Source organism: Mauremys reevesii, linkage group 1 (genome assembly GCF_016161935.1).
Source record: "Mauremys reevesii isolate NIE-2019 linkage group 1, ASM1616193v1, whole genome shotgun sequence".
In the NCBI taxonomy this organism is placed as follows: Eukaryota; Metazoa; Chordata; order Testudines; family Geoemydidae; genus Mauremys; species Mauremys reevesii.
In genome coordinates this window covers 236,631,232-236,640,994 of record NC_052623.1, presented here as the reverse complement: position 1 = coordinate 236,640,994, position 9,763 = coordinate 236,631,232, and the positions used below count along the sequence as shown (strand labels likewise).

The window sequence follows — 9,763 nt, the reverse complement described above, 5'->3', positions numbered from 1 at the left end:
AACAAAAGCCACTGATACAAATTACTCTAATTGTGCATGGGTGAGGGTTTCAGAATCTGAATATTGTAACCTGGGCAAAATTATTGATATGGTTTGTTCATTTAGGACTTAGTCCAGCATCTCTCACTCAAGTAGAACTTTTATTGACTGGAACCTTAATAACAAATCCATTATAGCACAGATTTACTGTTCATCTCAACAGTGTGCTGATAAAAATTCAGCCTTTTCTTCTCTCCTGGAAGGAAATAAAAGATGTTTCTAGGAATTGAATATAAATTGCATGCAGAATTCATTTGTTCATCAAACTCAGCAATTTCTGATTCTGGCAACACTATTTGGAATAATGCACTATTCAAGGTAATCAGAAAGCATTAGCTACCTGGGGCCAGCTGTGGGTTTAGAAACTCTACAGAGATAGCAAAACAATTAAAATGCAGAGTAGTTTCTTTTCAGTCTTTAGTCTCCATGAGGAGGTTCATTTAGAAGAATGTGTATTGTAATATCCGAAGTCCTAGGACGCCTTCAAGATACCACATGGACAACAGGTGTATAAATTAATGAATAATTTAGTTTGCAGGCTTTTGGCTATGTATGGTGCAGTACTGCCTCTTATAAATATTTGCTTTAAAGGTCCTAAGCACTATCTAGCAAAGCACTAGGGCCCAGGTCCTTGAAGGTATTTAGGCACTTAGCTCCCATCAGTTGGAGTCAGGTGACTAAACCTTTTGCGGATCTGGGTTTGTTTGCCTCACACTCCCAAAGTTTTGTTTCTCACACTTCAGCCCCAGTCTTGCCAGACTCCTTGTTACAATCTACTCCTTTTCCTCGCCCCTAGTTCCAGCTTTTATCCACTCTGCATTCAAATCAACTCCTCCATGCTGCCTGGACATTAGCAGGGGATCATTGAGAGGACAGGAGAGACAGACTTCCAAAATTCAAGATGCTGAAATCGAAGCAGTTTATGCTGAGCATGCACAAACTGATTTCTCAAAGGCTGACAACTTGGCCAAAGTTGGGCAGATTTTCACGATGGCAAAAAGTCACATCCCTGACACAAAGGCCACCCACCTACCAAATTTTGAGTCCGTTCTCCAAAGCACTGGGGCAAAAGAACATTTCAAAGAAAAATGTTTCAAGAACTCTTTAACATGAGAAAAAAAATCTTTACATACCTGTTCAGTAAATGTTGCCCTTCAAGATGTCTTGCACATGCCCATCCCACTTTAGGTGTCTGTTCACCAGTGCACCAGAGCTGGACAACTTTTGTAATCAGTAATGCCATAACACAAATTAATGTAGTGAAGATCTGTGAAGATTCCTCTGAGATTCCCTTCATCCTATCAGCAAAGGATATCAATCGCTGAGGACTAAATTCTTTAGTCCTGTTGAGGTAAAACACCAGTGCCTTGCAGATGTCTAAAGTATGATGTTTTTGCTCATCTCTGTGAGACTGGGATTTTGGAAAGAAGGTAGGGAAGTATATAGTCTGATCCATATGAAGATCCAAAGAAATGAAATTTGGGGTGTGGTTGCAAACCAATTTTGTCTCTGTCAAAGACCATATAAGAAGCATCAACCATCAAAGCTACTAAGCACCAGCTATCAATAGCTACAAAGAGTGCTACCTTCAACAAGATATGAGACAAGAAGCACCTAGCCATAGGTTCAAAAGGAGGGCCCTATAACACTGAAAGAACCACGTTCAGATCCCAGGATGGAATTAGATCTCTAATAGATAGAGAAAGTCTGTCCAAACTTTTAGGAACCGAATAGTCATATGATCTCCCAAATGTAGGAGGGTGGAACACTGAGAGGGCAGCTAAATGAACCCTCAGAGAATTGACTGACTGAAACACCTTTCTTTTAGGTGAAGCAGAAGTCCAAGATAGACTGAATGGAAGCTCATGAAGGGAAGCTATCCTTCTGTTGATATTACACCGAAAACCTCTTCCATTTCTTCAAGCAAATGTACTTGGTGGAGGACTTTCTGCTATTCAAAAGAACATTCTGAACTGCAGCAGAACATGTAGCTTCCTGAGTATTTGACAACTGAGCATACAGGTAGTCAGGTGTAAGCTGGGAGAGTTAGGATGCAGAGTCTGGCCATGATCCTGCAAAATTAAGTCTGGGATCTGAGCAAGGGTTACAGGATCTTGAATGGTGAGGTTCAAAGGGTGTGAGAGGCAGTGTTGATGAGGCCAGTCTGGTACTATCAAAATTAGAACAGCATGAACTTGTCTGAGGTTGCCCAGCACTTTCAGTATCCACATGAGTATGGGAGGAAAAGTGTAGAGAAGTTTCCCCTTCTATAGTAGTATAGAAAGGCATCAATTCCAGATCCTATCCTTGAACAGAACTGACGACACTTCCTGTTCTGTCAGCCAGCTAAGAAGTTCATTCTGGCTCAAATCTTGAAAATGGACTTTACTATGTCAAGTCTGGGAGACCATTCATCATGTCTGCTGAATGATCTGCTGAGATGGTCAGCCAGACAGTTTGAGATCCAGGGAGATGAGATGCTTTAAGAGAGATTTAATTCTTGATGAAGAAAGTCCAGAGGTCGATCACCTTTTGGCAAAGGGGGTCTGAACTGGCACCTCCCTGCTTGTTGAGATAAAAAAATCACTGCTGTGTCACATGATTGGGATGTGGGTGGTCGTGCCTAGTAGTTGGAGCAGGAGTCAGGCCTCATGGTCAGAGCAGGAGTCAGGCCTTATAGTTAGAACAGGAGTTGGTAGCCAGGAGCGGGAGCCCAGAATCAGGACTAGCATCAATGTGTAGGGAGAATCTCAAAATTCCCTAGCTGCACTACTCAATTGAGAGATGAAGCACCTGAGACATAGCTGGAAAAGTTGAAGCAAAGGGAATGCCACTGCATATATTGGCAGGAACCATCCGCCGTTTAGGAAAGACAGGACCAGTTGGAGGTATGTGAGTCAGTATGTCCATGACAAGAGGGACAGTAAACAAACTTCAACCACCTCTGTAAGATTCTGAGGTGAAGTCTGGAATGCTGAGCCATGTGTGTACAAGCTGCCATATGGCCTAGAAGTTTTAGGCAATTCATTTCTGTTGTACTGGGATATACCTTGAATTATTTGCATTGGTTGAAAAATTCTTGAAACCTGGCCTGAGGCAAATAGGCCCTTGTTGATGCTTAGTCAAGAAACATTCCTATAAATTTGATACTCAGTGCTTGTTGTTGTGGCTTAAGAGGCCCAAAGAACAGAAGAGGGACTGACTCTTCTTGATCCCTTCCTCCACTTGCTGCCTGGAATGATCCTAGACTAAATGGTTGTCCAGATCTGAACCCCTGGCTTTCTAAGCAGGGGCGGCTCTAGGAATTGCGCCACCCCAAGCAGGGCGGCATGCCGCGGGGGGCGCTCTGGCGGTCGCCGGTCCCGCGGCTCCAGTGGACGTCCTGCAGAGGGTCCGATGGTCCCGCGGCTCCGGTGGACCTCCCGCAGGTATATCTGTGGGAGGTCCACCAGAGTCGCGGGACCAGCGGACCGTCCGCAGGCACGTCTGCGGGAGGTCCACCGGAGCCGCCTGCCGCCCTCCCACGGCACGCCTCCCCAAGCGCGCGCTTGGCACGCTGGGGTCTGGAGCTGGCCGTGTTCCTAAGGTGTGCTGCCACCATTCATTTTGTGTAGACTCAGAGCTGATGACAGGCCAAAGGGGAGGACTGAACTGATAATGGACACCTGGTACGACAAACCTTAGGAACCTGCTGTTGAGGTTATGCAGGCCTGCATTAAGCATGAAGCCTCTGGTGAGCTTTGGAAAGAGAAAATAGTTGGAATAGTATCCCTTCCCCTGATGTTGAGGACGCATTTCTCCTATGGCTCCTAACTGTAATAGAGACTGAATGTTTTGAATCAGTAAAGTCTCCAAGAATGGTCCCTAAAAAGGAACAGGGGTGGGAAGGGGAAATAGAGTTAAATTTCAGAATATATCCCAGTTCCACTGTGCTTAGAACCCACTTATCTGTTATAATGTAGGTCCAAGCCCCTAGGAACTGGGACAACCGACTGCCAAAATGTGGGGATATCATAAGGAGTGGTTCGCTTGGCCAAGTCAGAAAGACTGATTGGATAAAGCTGGATGCTTGGAAGTATCACAAGCTGGAGCTGGATGAGTTGGTCTCTTCCTCTGAGGCCTATGTCACCTCTTGGACCAATCTGGCTAGCTCACTGGATAGAAAGTCTTCTGGACCCTTCTTTTCAGGGCTGGGGTATAAATGCCCAAGGATTTCAAGGACACTCTAGAATCCTTTAGAGAATGCAAAGCCTAGTCTTTCTTTCCTGAAAATAAGCTAGGGCCTTCAAGGGCAAATCCTTAATGTCATAGTTTCAAGATAACTGTACCTGTATCCTCCTCTGTGGTCCACCAAGGGCATCCACTTTAGGCATCTGGCTTCCAGACATCACCTCTCAAGGATTTTAAGGCTGCACAGCTCCCTGCCTTACACTGTTAAATCCCCATCAAGCCAGATGGCCTGAAAGGCCAGCACCTGTACTTTGCTTTCTCTCTGAGAGCTATGACCAGAGTATTGTCTGCAATTATAAGTTACCACACAGTTCCTTCTAAGCAAGCACCTTTATTATTAAAGGTAAAGCATGACAGAGCAAAACAAAACAAAAAACAGAATTCCTAGATGCATGCTAAAAAGCTTAGCAGAGGTCACCCGCAACTCCATCCTAGGGCTTTGGTTGGTGTTAGTACTTCAAAACCCACAGCTGGGTTTTCTCCATGGTTACAAGTTCATATCTGTCTTAGATCCAGAATCAGAAAAAGGTCTGCACAGATAATCCATTTCTTTATACAGCTCAGGCTTTTGATCCTCTAGTTCTGTTTGAGACAATGATCCTCTCCTCAGGGTGTAGCTTCAAAAGGCTGGGTTTTTGCATAACCAGAGCTGGGGGAATTTGCATTAACTTCTCCCTAGGGATTTCCCTGGAAATCCACCTAATACTTACGGTCCCAAAAGTCCATGCTTGTCTGGCACATTTTCAATATAGTCTTGTCAACTCCCAGGTCTCACATCCGTCACATATCCCCTCTAGAGAGGTTACGTACAATCTCAGCCCATAATAATACATAAACTTAATGCAATAAGGTCTTTCGAGGACATTTCAGGAAATTTTCATATCTGTCACACTTGATTGTTTGCGAGACTTCAAAAGTCAAACTCGATGACTGCAGCCAAGAAGCACAATGTGTGTGATCGTTGTTGCCATCCCATGAACAGCCTCATCTAATGTCACCTTTAGAGATGAGCATGTGACCAGATGGCCTTCATTCAAATGAGCCCTGAACTCTTCCTTTGCATTATCTGGCTTCTTGTCTGTAAATTTAGACAATGAGTCCCAGACAGGATAACAATAGCGGGCCAATCATAAATTGTAAATCTGCGGACAAATACACCTTCTCCCAAATAAATATAGTTTCTTTGAGTCTTTATCTTTAGTGGTAGATTTAAAGTGCCCTTGCCCTGCCTTCTCATTCAGAGCCATCCCCAAAGAACCTGAAGGGAGGGTGCTGCAAATAAAAATATTCATGCCCCTGAAAACGTACATAGTACCTCTTCTCTGTTCTTTTGGCAGTAGGTGTCAAAGAAACAGGAGTCTGGCAAAAGGATTTTTGCAAGCTCTAGAATAGCCTAATTAAGAAGCAAGCCATTCTAGCAGGTCCTGCAGAATGCAAAATGTCTACTAGTTTGTGAAGATTATTTTTGAGCAGTTCAATCTGTATCCCTAGGGAAGTAGTAACTCTCTTAATCTGTTCCTGGTAGGTTTTGTAGTCATCTGTGATTGGATCTGATGATTCCAACACTGTAGCCTCATCCGGAGATGCGGAACAGAGGCACTAGCACTTTCAGCTGCTCTGGTGGCAGTTGAACCACTACAGCAGGAGGGTAAGAAGCTGAAAGGATAGCCTCCATCTTTGTTGTGTGCCAGTATCAGTATTGGTTATTGGGTGGAGAACGGTGCCTCAGTGATGATCTTGTAGCACAGTGCCACAAAGAAGCAGCCCTGGAATCTAGATGATCTCCCCACAGATCCAAAAGGGCCACTATTTCAAATGGTACAGGACTGGAGACCAGCCCAAGGCAGTCTCTCTGGATCTGCTGCTGTAAGGGTCATGGTACTGGTACTTGATGTACATAGTGAGCAGCATGGAGGTATGATGAATCAGCATTGGAATACCAAGGAAATGCAGTAATAGATGGAGAAGTTGGTTAGCAGGATCAGGACCGGCAAACAGTAGATGGTACCAGCAGAAGCATCTGGGGTTTTCTTGAAGAAGGTACTATGTGCTCTGATCTGGGGCCCCGAAGTACCAGAACAGAATGGTACCAATACTGAGTCAGTGGTTGATGGTGCTGTGTGTGTGGTTACTGAGGCAGATCCCAGCCTATGCAATGAAAATCATGGGACCAACAGACTCTTTTTGCATCAGTGGTGAGACTGGTACCAACAGACACAGCAGGTCTTTAGTGGCTGCATATGCTTCAGGTGTCACCAGGAGTCAAAGCCACATTTCAATGTAGGAGAAGTTGATGTTATCACAAGTCCAGACAACTGTAATCAGTCTTGACGGTACCACATGAGGTGCCAGAGTCAACAATTCAACAATGCTAGAATGCAGTACCAGGGAGTGACTCACTGTGATAGCTCTACCCTCTGTACCATCTTCCTCTGTGAGAGTCTGATGGTGACTTAGCCCTCTAAAAGGAGGACTCCTTCTGGCCAGAAGAAGTCAAGGTACTAGACTTTCTGGTACTTATGGGGTATCTGGGACAGAGAATGGTGTCTTCTCTCCGGTTTCTCTCATGGCATGGAAGCTGCTAAGTCTGGTGGTTTTCTTCAGGAAGGAGTCAAGTCTGAATCGCTGTGTGCCAAATGGCTGGGTAATGAATGGGGATATGCTGCATCAGTGAATGGGTGGGGGGGGGAAGACAAACCTCTCAGCTTCTTTGTTTGCATTTAAACTCTCTACAAATGGGGCCTTCTCCTAATGTGCCCTTCTCCTAAACACGGTAAGCAGCTGGATTGGGGATCACTTAGTGGTATTGATTTATTAGAGCCAGAAGAGTGCTTGAAGCCCAGGGACTTTGGCATGCCCCAGTACCAAGCCACAGCTCAAAGAGAACAAAGTAAGACTGAGTATAAAATAAATCCTAAAAACAAGTACCACTAACTAACTATTGTGACTACCCTAACTAACTAGTTACAAGATAATCTACAGGGAAAAGGGAAGAGTGTAACAAGCTCACATGATCTCTGACTACTGATCACAGATGGTGAGATGGAACTGAGCGGAGGTCAGGGTGATTCTGCCCCTTGCATTGGTCAGATATAGATGTGGGGTAAACTACATGTTTGAACAGGTGATCAGTGGCAGAACCCCTTTGAATTGCACAGAGAAGAAAATGAAGATTAGGAAAGGGATTGTTTTAAGACCTGAGAGAATAGAAAAAAATTGGCAAATAGTCATTTGAATTTGAAAACAAAATTGAATTTGAAAACAAATATGACAGTGTTCACAACCCTTTCATATTCACTCTTCAAATTATTTGAGTGTTTAGCTTTATTAGCATGAACATTCACAAAAAGCAGATTTTAAGCTCAAATGTGCAACTGATTGCCAGAAATATATTTCACATTATATAGTCATTTCAGTTCTAACAATCAAAATTCACACTGTTTTGTCTGACTGTATAAATAAACTAATCAAGAAACACAAACAATGCCATGTGACTTATATAACTCACCAACATATTATCAGTTTCAAAGTTCAGCTATTCAGAATGAATTACACATTTTGATGGCATTCATAAATCATTTCAGACACCAAACCTGAGAATTCCATGATCTGCTCATTAACGGAAGCAGGCAAAATTAGACTAATTATTCATTATAAATTATTCACTCAGCTCTACTTGGTAATCTAATGTCAATTCATGTTTATGTGAAAATAGAAGGAAATTACTTTTGTACTGACTAGCTTCAGACAAAAGGGTTGTAATCACATGCGGTTTGTTGTTACTTATGTATGACAAGTTCACATCAACAACTGACTGAAGATGACTGAGCACATTTTTATATTCTCTGAAGGTTGGAGATGATACACCTTCGGTAGGCTGTTGGAGATCCAGGATTCCAGCCATATTATGGCCAAGTAAAAGCTGCAATATTCTGTAATTTAAGGGTAGGGTCAACTTGAAGGGACATTCTATCCCCTCCATATCCTTGGGTGAATAGTTACATTTTTATTTTCTGTTAAGGACTAGTGATTTTGTTTACTCTGAACCGAACTGAGATTGGGCCGTTACATCTGGGAAGAGCTGCTACCAAGTGTTCTTGAAGGGGCAAAGCTCTCCTCTGACTATGTACAGGCACAGCTTTGTGCTTTGAAGCACTACCGAGAGGACAAGGAACCAACACAGATGTACAGTAAGTAAATAGATTGCTGAAAAGTCCAACCCCTGAAGCTACTTAAGCCCATCTTTCACAAGTATCTTTGCATAAAGTAATAATGGAGAAAGAAGGCATAATGAATTACGTTAATGGTGATGGGTTCTTCCAACCCGTTTTTAATTACTATTTGGCCATGATACTACACAAATGCACTCAGCTTCAGAGTTTTCCCTAAAGCAAATGAAAACCTACTAGAAAAGAACAAACCATGCTGTATGAATACACAAACCTGCTTAATACATCTCATGTCACCTGTAGGAACAAAAGGAAATCATGGGCAGCAGCAGATGAGGGAAACATCTTCCAAGGTCAAAATGCATGGCCTCTACTCTGGTTAGAGTGACTGGAAGAAGAGAATTTAAAACATTTTACAGTAGACTGATTTCTTGCTTAATGACTATTTTGCAGCTTGTAGAATCAGCCAGCTTCACTTCTTGCACAGAGGCTAAACAACAGACATGCACTATGGTTTGCTATATTTTTTAACGGCTTTATACATTTTTTTTTCTCTATTTGTTTTCTCTCCTCTACAGACAGGAAGGGAACCTGGAGGTATTTATAAAAAGGACTGTGCTACACAAATGAACAGGAAGGTGCCTTGCCCAGCCACCAAAACATATCACTCTGACTATGCATCTAAGCTATTTCTGCAGAAGCCACTTTAAGAGGGGAGGAAATGCTGGAGTAACATTTTTGGGGGAAATAGAGAAACAATTTGAAAGGACATGGAGTGAATACGAACTGTGTTGTCCCAAGTAAAAGGATAGTTTGCATCACCACTGTCCCCATTGTCAGCGCAAATCTCATCTCTAAAAAAAATAAAAAATCCATGTATTAATCTTCTGCTGGCAAGTTTACATTAAACTCAGAAGACTCTTTTTTTCGAATGGTGGAACCATATATCCAGTGGTAGGAGAATGAGACATTTGTGTAGTAAAGTCTATCCCTATTATGCATAAAGAATGTGCATTATGGAATTTGCCAGATTTACATCCATAGCCTCTGACCACAACACATGATTTCTTTCTTCCCATATATCAAATGCCTTGGAACAGAATCATAGAATCAATAGAACTGGAAGGGACCTTGAGAGGTCATCTAGTCCAGTCCCCTGCACTCATGGCAGGACTAAGCATTATATAGACCATCCCTGACAGGTGTTTGTCTAACCTGCTCTTAAAAATCTCCAATGATGGAGATTCCACAACCTTCCTAGGCAATTTATTCCAGTGCTTAACCAATCTGACCATTGGGAAGTTTTCCTCAGCCTCCTGTGCTGC

At 43.0% G+C, this 9,763-nt stretch overlaps 1 long non-coding RNA gene across 1 annotated transcript; it reads left to right on the top strand.

Moving 5' to 3' along the window:
* The first annotated feature begins 1,942 nt into the window (after nucleotides 1-1,942).
* Nucleotides 1,943-9,273, top strand: LOC120395281. The gene is made up of 3 exons (XR_005592559.1): nucleotides 1,943-2,061; nucleotides 8,291-8,459; nucleotides 9,017-9,273. It is a non-coding gene; the product is annotated as an uncharacterized LOC120395281 (long non-coding RNA).
* Nucleotides 9,274-9,763: the final 490 nt, after the last annotated feature.